This window comes from Hemitrygon akajei, chromosome 9, assembly GCF_048418815.1.
Source record: "Hemitrygon akajei chromosome 9, sHemAka1.3, whole genome shotgun sequence".
NCBI classification, from domain to species: domain Eukaryota; kingdom Metazoa; phylum Chordata; class Chondrichthyes; order Myliobatiformes; family Dasyatidae; genus Hemitrygon; species Hemitrygon akajei.
The window spans coordinates 178,026,657-178,042,976 of record NC_133132.1 but is presented as its reverse complement, the minus strand read 5'-3'; the positions used below and the strand labels follow the sequence as shown (position 1 = coordinate 178,042,976).

General features: G+C 40.9%; 1 protein-coding gene across 1 annotated transcript in view; it reads right to left on the bottom strand.

Moving 5' to 3' along the window:
• Positions 1 to 3,335: 3,335 nt before the first annotated feature.
• pou3f2b (POU class 3 homeobox 2b) overlaps positions 3,336 to 16,320 on the bottom strand; it is a 101,563-nt gene continuing 88,578 nt past the window's right edge. The window contains exon 2 of the transcript XR_012100350.1: positions 3,336 to 4,440. The gene's annotated coding sequence lies outside the window, so the exon portion shown is untranslated. The remainder of the gene's footprint in view (positions 4,441 to 16,320) is intronic.

Below are 16,320 nucleotides of genomic sequence, written 5' to 3'. Positions count from 1 at the left end.
TATGTAACAGTTCCTTCCCCCAAGCTATCAGACTCCTCAATACCCAGAGCCTGGACTGACACCTTGCCCTATTGTCCTGTTTATTATTTATTGTAATGCCTGCACTGTTTTTGTGCACTTTATGTAGTCCTGTGTAGGTCTGTAGTCTAGTGTAGCTTTCTCTGTGTTGTTTTTTTTTTTACGTAGTTCAGTCCAGTTTTTGTACTGTGTCATGTAACACCATGGTCCTGAAAAACGTCTCATTTTTACTATGTACTGTACCAGCTGTTATGGTCGAAATGACAATAAAAGTGACTTGACTTGAAATGTGATACAGAAATCAGTTTCTGAAAGGAGAAGGAATACTGGTGATTAATCAAAGTGTTTGAAGCAGATACAAAAGCTGAAGGACCAACTTGCTGCACAGAGAGGAATAATATGTGCTTTTGGATCGGAACAAGGGGAGGAGAATGAATATGCAGATATACAGTAGACTGGAACGATTTAGCAGATGATGTGACTAGATATGGTTGTGATAATGATGAAGCTTTTTTCCCTTAGGATCCTCCGCCCATATACAATGCTAAGGATTCATCAGTGCCAATGGCACCGCTAGCCCCCGAGTTACTCTTAGAGAGGGAGAAGCTGGGGCAGGAACTCAAAACCAGAATATAACATATACTACTCCATTTAGAGTACAGCAGCTGAGAGAAATTGCCAAAGATATCGGAATTTGTGGGTTCGGAGATGACGATCAGGAACTGTTTCAAGCAACTAATCATCAGAGAATAATACACGGCCTAGATGACGCCGAGGAAAGGGAATTGATTATAATGTGTTTATATCCAAATGTACACTTGGCTGTGCCAGATATACAACAACAAGGTGGGGTCTCAAATGAGGAATTAAAGACGGCAATATTGACTGTTAAGGGTATTAACGGAGGGGGCCATATGAATCTTCATGCTCTTGAACCTTCTCCTGGAGGGAAGAGGGACAAAAAGTGTGTTGGCTGGGTGGGTCGTGTCCTTGATTATCCTGGCAGCACTGCTCCGACAGCATGCGGTGTAAAGTGAGTCCAAGGATGGAAGATTGGTTTGTGTGATGTGCTGGGCTATGTTCATGATCTTATGCAGCTTCTTCTGGTCTTGGACAGGACAACTTCCATACCAGGTTGTGATGCACCCTAGAAGAATGCTTTCTATGGTGCACCTATAAAAATTAGTGAGGGTTTTAGGGGACAGGTCAAATTTCTTCAGCTTTCTCAGGAAGTAAAGGCGCTGGTGGGCCTTCTTGGCAGTGGACTCTGCTTGGTTAGACCAAGTCAGGTCATTTGTAATATTCACCCCAAGGAACTTAAAGCTTTTGACCTGTTCCACCTGTGCACCACTGATACCACCCTCTCAGCAGTCTGTTTACAGGAGACACATGGGAAGTTAAGACCTGTAGCGTATGCATCATGCATGTTCTCACCAGTAGAATAGGGGTATACTGTACTTGAAAAACACTTGTTAGCAGTTTTCTGGGCGGTACAACATTTCACCTACATAGTGGGACTTAATCCACTTACAATACTGACAGAACATACCCCCATACAATTACTGTTCGATGGAAGGATTAAAGATGGCTCAGTAAGCCAAAACAGAATTGCCAGGTGGACATTGCTGTTGCAAGGGAGAAATATAACTGTAAAACAAGTAAGTACCACTACTACGGTAGCTGACAACCTGGTGTACCAAGGTGGTGAATGTGAGTGTCAGGTTATGATAGCAAATGATCCTAAGGGACAATTTGTATCAAAACAAAAAGGAGTGGGTAGAGACAAATCAGACAAAGTAATGCCTGAGACCAAAGACACAAAGGAGAAGGGAAAACCCTATTTTAAAATTTTTGTAGATGGCTCCTCATCAGTACAGGATGGAGAGAGGAGAACAGGGTGTGGTGTATATGTAGAGGATGAACATGGACAGGAAAGGTATAGTATAGCTTTAAAGCTACCCAAAACCATGAGTGCACAGGCAGCAGAATTGGCAGCTGTAGCATATGTGGTTAGCACCCAGAATGTTTTCCACCTGGATTGGTCATACACTCTGATAGTATGTACGTTTGTAACAGTCTTACAGAACATTTGCCTCTGTGGGAAGCAAGAGGGTTTGTTTCAGCTGACAGAAAGCCCCTTTCATCTGCGGCTCTGTTGCGGTGTATATTTGAAGAATACGGAGTAGTAAAGGTGAAAGCCCACTCTAAATCATCCCCTGGGGGGAATAGGAAGGCTGATGAGTTAGTGAAGCAAGGTGCTTTAAATGGGCAGGAATGGCAGCCACAGACTGGGGAGATGGGAAGGCAGAAGGGACAACAGGCTAAGGTTATGGATTTAACCGAGGAGCAGAAGAAAGATAAAGAATATTAAAAAATAGAAGGAATAGGGTCAGAAATGTATGAAGAGCACAAGGGTGTACATGTTAAGGATGGAGTAGTCCTGTATGAAGGAAAGTTTGTGGTCCCAGAGGGAGGAAGAAATCAGATGATCCACTGGTACCATGATTTATGGGGGCACCAGGGAACTGAAAGCACCCTGGAAAAGATAAAGGAGGTGTGTTGATGGCCTAAGATGAAGGACAATGTGGAACACTATGTCAAGAATTGTTTGATTTGTGCACAATATAGTCCTGATGGAAATGTAAAGAAAGGAGCCCTCCAACATACCAGACCAGTGGAAGGACCTCGGTCTAATTTGCAGATAGATTATGTTGGACCAGTTATGTTGGATAGATTATATTTGTACCATAGGAGGGTACAAATATATTCTTGTAGTAGTAGACACTTTCACCAAGTGGGTGGAAACTTTCCCAACTAAGACTAACACGGCCAAAGCCACCGCAAAAATCTTATTGGAAAGGGTTTTGCCTCGATGGGGATTACTTCGGAGTATAGAGTCGGAAAAAGGCACACGTTTTACAGCCCAGATAATGCAAGATGCCATGGCACTTGTAGGGATTAAGCAGAGATTTCATATACCCTATAGACCACAGTCTAGTGGAATTGTGGAAAGGATGAACTGAACTTTAAAAAATATGACGGCCAAAATGGTGCAACATTGAACAACATGGCAAGTAGTTTTGCCTTATGCCTTGATGATAATGTGTAACCCCCTGGGTCGCCTCAGGCTCGCTCAGCTCGTTCTCGTCTAGGGGGAGCAGCCTTCGGCCCCGCCAAACTGCGTAATCAGCTTGTGTGGATGCTGTGTGATGTCCCCGCTTCGCCCAAAAACAGACAGTACACCATATGCGATTAAATGAGTACAATTTATAAAGGTTACTAGAACTAAGTGATTAATAACGATACAGTATATATGAAGGAAAAAAAATAAAGAAAAGGCGCCAAACTTATCAAAGTCCAAATCACTTCGTGCACAACCATTGGAGCTCAATTACTGAAGTCTTCTGGCCACCATTCGATCCCCTCCGAACTCCTCGACTCGCAGCTCAGGACCACCCGAAGTGGTCAACCAAACACATCTATCGTCGTCTCCTCTCCTCAGGGTACCTCCTGGCCTTGGACCCCCGCTTGGGGTCCATTCCTTGCCCAGTTTACAGCATCGCGTCCTCTCTCTCTCACCCCCTCGCGCTAATCTCCCCAAAAGTCCGCCAACAATAGCTTACAGACTCAGAAGAAAGAACAACATTAATCCCAATTGGTTTACAAAGGAATACAATTCTCGTTATCAGTAAATTTTAACCCAAACAAGCTTCCAGCACTCTCTCACAACAAAGAAGCATTCCTACTTTTAACAAAACAAAGAAGCCATTTTCGATTAACATACACAGTAACAAAGAAAAAGATACCCCCTTTACATAAGGAATACAGTGGCATCTTCAACAGGTTACACCCCGTATAAACTCATGACCGGAAGAAACATGAGAGCGTTGGAGGGGTTGTTAGGATTAGATTTGTCAGAACCTGAAATAGATGGGATTGTGTCAGAAAAGTGGGTACAACAGTTGGTAGAGACAGTGAAAGAGGCCAATTATGTGGCAGCCCATCAAATAGGAAAGAAGAAGCAACAGAGTAAAGCTTACTTTGACTCAAAAGTCAGTCCCATATAATTAAGCCCAGGACAAAGTTTGATGATTAGAATACACCAACCCACTTCATTTTTAAATCTAAGGTTTGCAGGACCCTATGATATCACAGACAAAGCAAGTCCATCAGTATACAGGGTGCTAACTTCTCCAGGTAAAAGTAGATTGTACCACATCAACCAGTTGAAATTGGTGGAGGAGAAACAGGAAAATTATTATCATTGACACGTAACAATTGATGTACATGATGGTCCCAATTTTGGAGACTTGACAATCGATGTACATGATAGTTCTGATTTGGAAGATGTGAGTTTGGAACAGTTATTCCAAGAAGATGACAACAGATCTGACCAAGGAGGAGTTTTTCCATTTTCTCAGTCTGAAAAACAGGGGAGGTTTGTAAAGAAAATAAGGAGAAGAAATACATTGGTTCCTGCTTCCTCTATCCTGAAACAAAATTGGGTGAGAAAAGACAGACGACTTCAGTCCAAAGATGATTGGGAGCCTAGATTGGATGGGTTGGAAAACCAGATAGAAAACATGGATTTAAAGTAATTTAAGATTAGAACTGGAAATAAGAGCAGATATTACCATTTGTGTATTTACAGATTTACTTCAAATGAAGAGAATAATGTATTTTATGGTGATGAAATTGACCATGACTGGGGTCATGATTGGTTGTGCTTCAGAAACAATTCTGCCAGTGAACTTATCAACAACAACTTCATTATATGAAGACTATTCGGTGATCAAAGGCAATTTTTTTAACAGACACGGGTATTACGGGCACATGTGGAAGAAACGGAAGACCTGAATTAGTATTATGCTGGGTAGATGGTTTGATGTGTGTGGATAAAACATTAAATATTCTAGAGGGTACAGAGGTACAATTCCTATGTAATAAAATTTTAGAAGTGGCACTGTTTAGAAACCCAGAGGGGATAATTATTAGTCAGTTTTTAGGCCCAATTATTGAGCAACCTTCAGGTGATGATGGCCACAGTAAGATTACAGTTCTGTGGGATCACTCTCATGTAAATATCGAGTGAGGTAGTGATCTACACAAGAGGTATATCGATTGGGGTGGCCACATCAAGCGTTTCTCAAAGGTTGTTTCTATTGTTATAAACTGTCCCCAGGAGGATCTAGTACACTGGGAGAGTAGACTGGAAGGGGTACTTAAGGGACACAGGTAAGAGTTTCTGTCAGGTCCCAGGTCCTTTTAGGTTTTCAAAACTAATAAGAAATTGCCCACTCCACAACCCCAATTAACTGAAACTACACCAGAGCCTAAATGTAATGAGACTCAATGTAATACAAATGGAATAGGATTAGTGTTAGAAGATACAGGGGAATTTGTCACTTTGGTACCAGGGTACCAGCACAGAATCATAGAACCATAGAACACTACAGCACAGTACAGGCCCTTCAGCCTTCCATGTTGTGCCGACCCATATAATTCTTATAAAAAAGTACTAAACCCACACTACCCCATAACCCTCTATTTTTCTTTCATCCATGTGCCTGTCCAAGAAGCTCTTAAATACCCCTAATGTTTTAGCCTCCATCACCATCCCTGGCAAGTCATTCCAGGCACTCACAACCCTCTGTGTAAAAAACTTACCCCTGATGTCTCCCCTAAACCTCCCTCCTTTAATTTTGTACATATGCCCTCTGGTGTTTGCTATTGGTGCCCTGGGAAACAGGTACTGACTATCCACCCTATCTATGCCTCTCATAATCTTGTAGACCTCTATCAAGTCCTCTCTCATTCTTCTACGCTCCAAAGAGAAAAGTCCCAGCTCTGCTAACCTTGCTTCATATGACTTGTTCTCCAAACCAGGCAACATCCTGGTAAATCTCCTCTGCACCCTCTCCATAGCTTCCACATCCTTCCTATAATGAGGTGACCAGAATTGAACACAATACTCTAAGTGCAGTCTCACCAGAGATTTGTAGAGCATGTGCAGGTAATTTTTAATTTAACTGAAATAATGGTGCTTGAATGATGCTCATCTACAACAAAACAATTATTTACTCACCTTCTTGGCAAACAACTAAGCAGGAATGAAGCTAGGTCAGTCAAAATTAGAAAGAAGAGAGGACTATTGGAATTACTGGGAGAAGGTTACGCATCAGGGATAGCAACAGTCAATACCTTAGATATAGCAGAATTGGAAAAGCAGATACAGTCTCTTCAGCTAAAAATGTGGGATGTTACTGGGGAAAATTATCAGGATCAGATGCAAACTAGTCAAATTGGTCGGAGTACATCACAGGTAACGCTAGATTCACTTAAATTTTTGAAACCGCTTTAGGATACAACAAATTTGATAATTGACCGTATAGATTTCCTATCTAAAGAAACACATAAAGCAGAGATCTGTGCTACATATACTAGTTGGTTGCTCGCCATGGTTGGTACAAATTTATTACAACTTGATGCACATCAAGTACTAAATAGGATGTCAGATGAGCAATTGATAGAATGGATGTTGTCTACATGGACTTCAGTAAGGCCTTTGACAAGGTCCCACATGGGAGGTAAGTTAGGAAGATTACATGCTTACATGCTGAGGTAATAAATTGGATTAGGCATTGGCTCAATGGAAGAAGGCAGAGAGTGGTAGTGGAGGATTGCTTCTCTGAGTGGAGGCCTGTGACTAGTGGTGTGCCACAGGGATTAGTGCTGGATCCATTGTTATTTGTCATCTGATCTGGATGATAATGTGGTAAATTGGATCAGCTAATTTGCTGATAATACAAAGATTGGAGGTGTAGTGGACAGTGAGGAAGGTTCTCAAAGCTTGCAGAGGGATTTGGACCAGCTGGAAAAATGGGCTGAAAAATGGCATATGGAGTTTAATACAGACAAATGTGAGGTATTGCACTTTGGAAGGAAACAAAAAGGTAGAACATGCAAGGTAAATGGTAGGGCACTGAAGAGTGCAGTAGAACAGAGGGATCTGGGAATACAGATGCGAAATTCCCTAAAGGTGGCGTCACAGGGTAGTAAAGAGAGCTTTTGGTACATTGACCTTTATAAATCAAAGTATTGAGTATAAGAGTTGGAATGTAATGGTGAGGTTGTATAAGACATTGGTGAGACCGAATTTGGAGTATTGTGTGCAGTTTTGGTCACCTAATTACAGGAAGTATATTAATAAGGTTGAAAGAGTGCAGAGAAGGTTTACAAGGATGTTGCCGGGACTTGAGAAACTGAGTTACAGAGAAAGGTTGAATAGGTTAGGACTTTATTCCGTGGAGCGTAGAAGAATGAGGGGAGATTTGATAGAGGTATATAATTATAAATTAGAGGTAAATATAAAATTATGATGGGTATAGAGTGAATGCAAGCAGGCTTTTTCCACTGAGGTTAGGGGAGAAAATAACCAGAAGACATGGGTTAAGGGTGAAGGAGGAAAAAAATTAAAGGGAACGTTAGGGGGGGCTTCTTCACACAGAGAGTGGTGGGAGTGTGGAAAGAGCTGCCAAATGAAGTGGTAAATGCGGGCTCACTTTTGACATTTAAGAGAAACTTGGACAGGTACATGGATGAGAGGTGTATGGAGGGATATGGTCCAGGTGCAGGTCAGTGGGACTAGGCAGAAAAATGGTTTGGCACAGCCAAGAAGGCCAAAAGGCCTGTTTCTGTGCTGTAATGTTCTATGGTTGGAGAAGAGGTTCTGTTATGTCATATTAGATGTTTTACACTAACCAATAGAATACTGGGTACTTGTGATGATGGTAAAGGGAGGTTTTATGTGGGTGCAGTATTCCACATTCCCCATCATGGAAATAATTTAACTTACTCCTTGAAAAGGGTTCACAATGTAGGTAAATATCATGAAAATACTTAGATATCCTTAAGCAACCCACCAAAACATGCTATTGTTATGAATGGTATCGGAAAAGGGATAGATTTATCGAAATGTCATTGAGGGGGTAACCACTGGGCTTGTCCAGAAGAGATGACTAGACAAAAACTTGTGGATTGTGGTTTCAAATCTTATGAGAATTGTTCATTGTCTATTTTGTCTGTGAATAATGATTCTTTTCTGCAGTATGCACTGGTGGGAGGAACATATTATACAGCAACATCAGCCATGAGTTTGTTACCTGTCCTGTGAGTTTCTCGTGAGCATTATGTAATTGTCTCGTGATATTGGTATGATGTAATTGTCTCCTGATAGTGGGGTGATGTGATGACATGTTCCAGTGAGTATAAAAGGGGAGACAGTAGTTTGTTGTGTAGTTGTTTTACTGGGGAGTCGCAGTCGATGTTTACGTAATCATAGATGGAGAGAGAGAGTGAAGAATTACCAGCTTCGTGCAAACCAAATGAATTGGGTAGAAATCGACAATGTTCTGTGTGTCTTGAAGTGATTGATGTGAATTGTGGCACACACTTTTGGTTAACTCCAGCAAGGTCTCAGGTGTTGTGTGGTGACCACCTCCAGTGAAAGGTCAGTTACTTTGAGATATCTTATTCTTTGGGATCTCTTCGGAAAAGGCATTTCTTGGCTGGGATTTGTCTCAGCAATTTCGTCTTTACTTCAAGCATCGATCCATCGCTGGTTCAGGAAGCCTCTCCTCTCACTTACTTTATGAATCATATGGATTTCTTAAACTCACTTTAAGACTGTGCTTGAATAAGATCTGTTAAGAATTATCTTTAAGTTCAACTGTTTGATAACTATAGACGCATAACACTGTTAACCTCCATTTAAGTTAGTTGTTTGTTTACTTTTCGATGTTTTTGAGTTGAGGTTAATAAATTTTGTTATTTATTTATAAAATCCTGACTCAATTTCATATTTACTGCTGCTGGTGCGTAAAAAAATGGGGGCTCATCCAGATATGAACAAATTTAGAGCTTAATTGATTGTTTAATTATCACCCTGATTGGGAAAAGGGAAATACCTGATTCCTTTTGTTTGATTGGTGTGTGAGTGGAAATCAGCAGCAATGGATGTTGGGGAATTTCTGGAATCATCAACTCCTGAGGTATTAGCAAAAGCCAAAAAGGGTGAGGTGCTGGAAATTGCTAAAGAGCTGGAGCTTACTGAGATAAAGTTGGCTATGAGAAAGCCAGAGATTCAGAGGAAAATAGCTGAGCATTATATAACTATAAAAGTGTTTGATGAGGCGGTGTTAGAGAAGCTTCCTGTAAGAAAAGATGTGATCCGGTTACAGCTGGAACAAATAGCCTTAGAGAAACTTAAATTAGAGCTGAGTTGGAACAAAATTGGTTAGAGGACAAAGAAAGATAGAGGAAGTTTGAGTTACAAATGGAAAGGATATGCCTCGAGAATCAGGCTTCTTTTTCTAGGAGAATGGTAGTACTGTTTATTGCTAGTCAGGAAGTTAAATTGGTTCCTCCATTTAATGAGGCATAAGTGGATAAATACTTCCAGCATTTTAAGAAAGTTGCTCGGAGTTCAAGTTGGCCGAAAGAGGGCTGGCTTGTCCTTTTACAAAGTGTCTTTAGAGGTAAGGCACAATGGGTTTATATGGCCTTAACCAGTGAACTGGCAGCTGATTGCAGTACTGTGAAGTATATACAGGTTTATACTTAAAACTTATGAACCGGTTCTGGAAGGTGAAAGACAAAGATTTAGAAGTCTGAAGAAATCTGTGAACCAGACTTGTGTGGAATTTGCATATGACAAATCTGTGTGTTTTGAGCGATGGTGCACATCTAAAAATGTGAATGAAGGTTCTGACAACTTGAAAGAGTTGGCTTTAATTGAAGAATTTAAAAGGTGCGTCCCTAATGACATAAAGGCATATTTGAATGAAAAGGACACTGCCACATTACAAGAGTCTGCTAAATTAGCAGAAGAGTATGCTCTAACCCACAAGAGTAAGTTTACTCCGAGTAAAACTTTCCAAAGGAGTATCATGGATAGTCAGGATAAACCAGAAAATAAATCGGAAGCTAGTGACAAAGGTAAGCAAGTGAAGGAAAACATTTTGGTCCTATTTGTCACTATTATAGGAAATCTGGTCCGGTATGGCTAACTGTTTCCATTTGAAGAAGAGAGAAAAGGAGGCAGTTCCAGATGACTGTGTGTAACACTTTGAAAAACCCATAAACCCGCAGGGTTCGGGACATTCAAAGGAAGCTCTGTTAAGATCTAACCAAGTTATGAAGGGATTTGATCATTTTATGTCAGAGGGATTTGTTTCTGTGAAGGAAGGGTCCACTTAAGTACCAATAAAAATTCTTCAGGACACTGGGACTTCTCCGTCACTTATGTTAGACAGTGTTCTAGAGTTTAGTAATGAGACTGACACTGGTGAGGTAAACCTTATACGAGGTATTGGGGGCAACATTATGTCTGTACCTCTACACAAAGTAATTTTACAGTCAGGGTTAGTTTCAGGACCTGTTAAAATTGGACTATGACCCAGTTTACCAGTGGGTGGTGTTTCTTTATTGTTAGGGAATGACCTAGCAGATGGAAAAGTTGTTCCTGTAGTGCAGCTAACAACTAAGCCAATTACAGATGATCCAAAAATAGATTCTAACATGTATCCCTCCTGTGTAGTAACCCGAGCTATGGCAATAAAGTCTGCCAAGGCAGATGGTTCTGTGCAGCATGGGTCTGCTACCCACGACAGCTCAAATCGGGATTCAGATTTTGATGATTTGTCAGTAACTTTTCTACCTTCATTGTTGGATCAAGATCCTTGTTGTAAGTCTGACCATAATGACTTGTCTCTGTCTAGGAAGGAGATTATTGCAGAGCAGAGATCCTGAAATTGCCACCTTGAGGGAGAACGCTCTTCCAAATAGTGAAATTGAGAAAGTACCTGCAGGGTATTATTTCAAGAGTGGAATATCACTGAGGAAGTGGAGACCACCTGAGATTCTGGCAAGTGGGGAATGGGCAAGTTGTTCACCAGGTAGTAGTTCCTAAAGTCTATAGGAATGAGATTTTAACTTTGGCTCATAGTATGCCCTTGAGTGGCCATCTTGTGAATAAAAATGCGAACAAGGTTTATAAATATTTCTACAGGCCTGGTTGAGAAAAGATGTGGCAACATCTTGTGGAACTTATCACATTTGTCAGGTTGTGAGTAAACCTAATCAAGTCACCCCAGTGGCCCCATTGCAACCTATTCCTGCATTTGGTGAACCATTTTCAAAAGTTATTGTAGATTGTGTTGTCCCATTGCCAAAAACTAAAGCTGGCCATCAGTATTTGCTGACCATCATGTGTTCAGCATCTAGGTTTCCAGAAGCAATACCTCACAGGAATATGAAAGCTAAAACTGTGACGATGGCTCTCATAAAGTTATTTACTTATTTGGGTTACCTAAAGAAATCCAGTCTGATCAAGGAAGTAATTTTATGTCTGGATTATTCCAGCAAGTAGATTATAAACTGGGAGCCAAACAGATTACAAAGTCTGCATACCGTCCAGAATCACAAGGGGCCTTAGAAAGGTTCCATTCTACCCTCAAAACCATGATTAAGACATTTTGTGTTGAAAATGAGAATGATTGCAATGAGGGAGTTCATTTGCTTTTATTTGCAGTAAGGGAGTCAGTGCAGAAGTCCCTAGGCTTCAGTCCCTTTGAACTTGTGTTAGGGTACAGAGTCCGAGGACCTTTGGCATTGTTAAAAGGACAGTGGGTTAACAAAGAACTACATACTAATTTGTTGGATTATGTCTTAAAATTTAAGGAAAGATTGCAAAAAGCTTGCAGTTTAGCAAGGGAAAATTTAAAATCTGGTATGACAAGGAAGCTGCAATGAAGTCATTTAAGCTGGGAGATAAGGTGTTGGTTCTTTTCCCGGTGAAAATGAACCCTTTACAAGCTAAATTTCATGGTCCTTGCGAGATTATATCTAAAGTTAATAATGTGGACTATGTGGTAAAAATCCCAGATCGAAGAAGACCAACACAGCTTTGTAAACATGATAAAACCATATTATGAAAAATCGTTTGCCACTATGACTGTTGTCATCAATAACAATGAGTCTGATCTCCCTGGGACCTTGGTAGCTGATCCATCTGAGGCTTTTTTAAATGAAACATTACTTCCGCCAGACTACCAAATTCAACAATTTCGGAAAATATTGATGAGAAATTGGTTCATTTGCAGCCATAGCAGCGACAGCAAATGAAGCAGTTAATTATGAAATTTAGGGATTTATTTCCAGACGTTCCAAAAAGAACCATAGTAGTCTCACATGATGTGGATATTAGAAGTGCCAAACCCATAAAACAACATCCATATCGAAAGGACATGGAAAAATGTAGAATCACTGAGCAAGACATAGAATATATGTGAGAACATGATATTATTTGACCCTCTACTTTGGATTGTTCACCTTGTGTCATAGTGCCTAAACCAGATGGTAGCACACACTATCCTCGTTATATGCGTCCGGACTATGCGGGCCCACAGTTATGCGAGGAGTCCCGTTTTCCCGCCAATACAAGTCACGTGCACACACCTCAGTCTCACTCCTACTAGTCTCGTATTGGTTTTGGCAAGGTGTGGATGTGCGATCTTGCGCTCTTAAACTTCTGCTGGTTTTACCTACGGTGCAGTGATTTTGTGCTTGAAATATTTAACTATATCTCCTAAGCGTCCGATGTCAGGTCCTGGGCCATCAGCCGAGCGGCAGAGAACCGCTTTAACACTTGAAAAAAAGTTGGAAATTATAAACAGCGCGGCATCAGCTGAAGGTAACACAGCTCTGGGACGCTACTGCCGGGAACAGAATCTTGCTTTTAAAGTTCTTTTGTTGCTTGACAATATGCCAGCCCGTCCTAAACATTTGGACAGCATTCATCCTAACATAACAGTGCGTTTCCTGCCACCTAACACAACATCGCTGATTCAGCCACTCGACCAAGGCGTAATCCACATTCAAGGCGTATTTTTTTTACGGCGAACTATCTCTCAGATGCTGCAAGCAACAGATGATTTTGAAAATCCCGGGAGTTTACCAACGGTGAGGGAATGGTGGAAGTCGGAACACTTGGTACAAATGGCGATGCACATGGACTCAAGTTTAGAACGGAGTCAGCATTTCAGTCGTTCCCTGCCGTTAACCCTTCTTCCCTACAAGCAAATTTATGCTGAAAAACAAAATGCTGCCAAGCAAACAACCCTCACCACTTTCTTCAAACCGGTGCCAGCAGTTCTAAGAGTTCTGTGAGTCTTCCTTCACCCCTTGCTGTGCTTGATATGATCCTGACGACCACAACCATCCACCTTATCCACGTAAAGCTGCCCGACAACACTACAACAACCACTCATCTCCCGGAGCGAACACACCTGCCACTGTTGGTGAGTACTGTACACCCTAGTATGTTAACTTTCTATGATTTACTACATTGAATATTACCTTAAATTGATGAAATATAATACGACTGTGCCTTGTGGTACTGCTTTTGTGTCGTATTGGTATGAAAATGTGAATAAATTACAGATAAAACATATTTAGGAAGCCCTCTGGAACACATCCCTATTTTCTCCATTTAAATAATTATTCACATTATGCGTCGACTGCGAGGAACGTATAACGAAGATAGGGTGTATTCGGTTTTGTACTGATTACAGAAAGGTAAATGCTGTAACAAAAATCAATGCATATCCAATCCCTAGGGTAGATGATTGTGTAGACGAGGTTGGAAAAGCTAAGTTTCTTACAAAGATCGATCTGTTGAAAGGGTATTGGTATGTTCCATTGACGGATAAAGGTAGAGAAATTTCTGCAATTGTAAAGCCATCTGGGTTATATGAATACAATGTTTTGCCATTGTTACGTACCCCGTAACTGGGTGTCTGACCAGCAGAGAAAGAAGAATCTGTTGGAGTCTGGTGGTACCAAACTAAAGGTGTTTATTAGTAAAACTACACAATACAGTATCAAAAATGCAAATATACATATATCACAAGTTAGCAGTAATAAACCTGAAAGTGTAGGAATAATAATAATCAATAATAAACAAGCTCTGTCGAGGTCTAGGGGTAAATGAATTGTCATAGGAAAGTATAGAGTTCAGTTCATAAATGCTGAGGTAGTTATGGTTATTGTGTTGTAATCGTTGGAGAGAGATAGAGTGAGTGAGATGTAACAGCTACTGCAGGCAAACCTTCTGTTGCTTTCTTAATTCGTCGTATTGTTGTGGTCATTCAGTTATGACCCCTCTGGTCTTCAGCTAGACCGTTCTTCTGTGGTGGACTCGTCACTCTGGCATGAGTGGACACACACACAAGTCCCCACCGGCCCTGCTGTAACACTGTGAGCTTTGTGACCGATCTCCTGATTCACCCCTCGAAGCCCCCACCTTCCTGTGGGTGCACAACACTCAGTCAGTGTCCACTGGTGTGTCTGAAGGGTGTCTCTCCAGACCTGTCTTTTATCCCCACTCACGGGGTCTCAGCTATCCATCAACTCTGAATGACCGTGTCCATCAAATCAGGCCACTCCTCTGTGTTTCCTCTCTCTCTCTCATGAGCAGCATAGCAACAACAATAGTTCATAGTTCTCGGGGGGGGGGGAATGGTTAACTCTGCACCCCATTTCCATCAGGTCTGTCCATCACTCATAACATCATTTGGAATGAAGAATGCTCCAGGAACCTTCCAAAGAATGATTAATTCTGAAATTCAAGGGTTAAAACATACAGATACCTATATTGATGATTTAGTCATGGGGAATGACACTTGGGAAGCCCATATCTCTGCAGTGGAAAAGCTGTTTGAAAGGCTTTCAGAAGCAAACCTAACTGTTAACTTAGCTAAAAGTGAATTTGGCCATGCCACTGTGACCTATCTTGAACACGTTGTAGGTCCAGGCTTGGTTAACGAAAATGGTTAAAAAGACAAATCAAACTCCAATTCAACAATAAAGTTTCATTTTACAGGAATATGATCTCTTAATAACTCATATGAAAGGCAAAGATAATGTAATTGCTGACTGTTCAGATGTTGAACTTGCAATGTAATTTTTTTTGGAGTGTAACTTTGATATTAGTATACACTCCTGTCATATGTTATATTAGTTTGTAGAGTGCTGCATGATAATTGTATGTATATTGTGCATTTTGTAAATTTTATACTTTTGTATATTTTGTAAATTGTAGTTAAAATTTTACTTTTGATAGATCAAAATTTTCTTTTCCTGGGGGGAGGTGTTACTTGTCCCGTGAGTTTCTCATGAGCATAATGTAATTGTCTCCTGATAGTGGGGTAATGTGATGTCACGTGATGCATGTTCCAGCCAGTATAAAAGTGGAGACCGTAGTTTGTTGCATAGTTGTTTTGTTGGGGAGTCACAGTCGGTTACGTAATTGTAGAAGGAGAGAGAGACTGAATAATTACCAGCTTTGTGCGAACCCAAAGAATTGGGTAGAAATCAACGGCGTTCTGTGTGTCTCGAAGTGATTGATATGAATTGTGGCAGACACTTTTTTTTTAATTTTTTTATTAGTTTTTCAAAACATTTTACAAAATTAAAAACCCCAAATCCCAATGAGGAGCATTAATATAGAGCAAGGTTAAGCATACAATAACAATATGCTACGCAGGAAGAGAATTTAACAAAAAAGCATCTAAATTAAAGACAAGTGAGCTTATTGTCCTCCCCAAACCCCACAACACAAGAAAAAAAAAACAACAATTCCAGACCAACCACCACACAATATAGAGAGTATAAGTCCGGACAGTCAAACTCCCAGACTGTAAATACACTTAGCAACAGAGGATAATAATGCCTACTACCAGAGAAAAAAAAGGGAGCTGAAAGCAAGGGACTGAAAAGAAAAAAAAACCCTAGTCAAGAGGAAGGTTATGAAAGTACTCGATAAAAGGCCCCCAGATCTTATGGAACTTTAAATCCGAATTGAGAACTGAATAATGAATTTTTTCGAGGTCCAAGCAGGCCATAATGTCGTTAAGCCATTGCGCATGAGTGGGCGGGGCAACATCTCTCCATCTAAGGAGGATCAAGCGTCTCGCCAGGAGAGAGGCAAAGGATAGTATTCGGCATTTGGTCGGACCCAGACATAAATCTGTCTCGCCCCAAAAACCGAACAGAGCAATTAAGGGGTTAGGTTCTAGGTGCTGATTCAGAATACCCGATAGTGTAGTGAAGACATCTTTCCAGAATTTCTCCAAGCTAGGACAGAGCCAGTACATATGGATGAGAGAGGCCACGCCCCTCTTGCATTTATCACAGAGCGGACTAATGCCAGGGTAGAATCGAGATAGTTTAGATTTAGACATA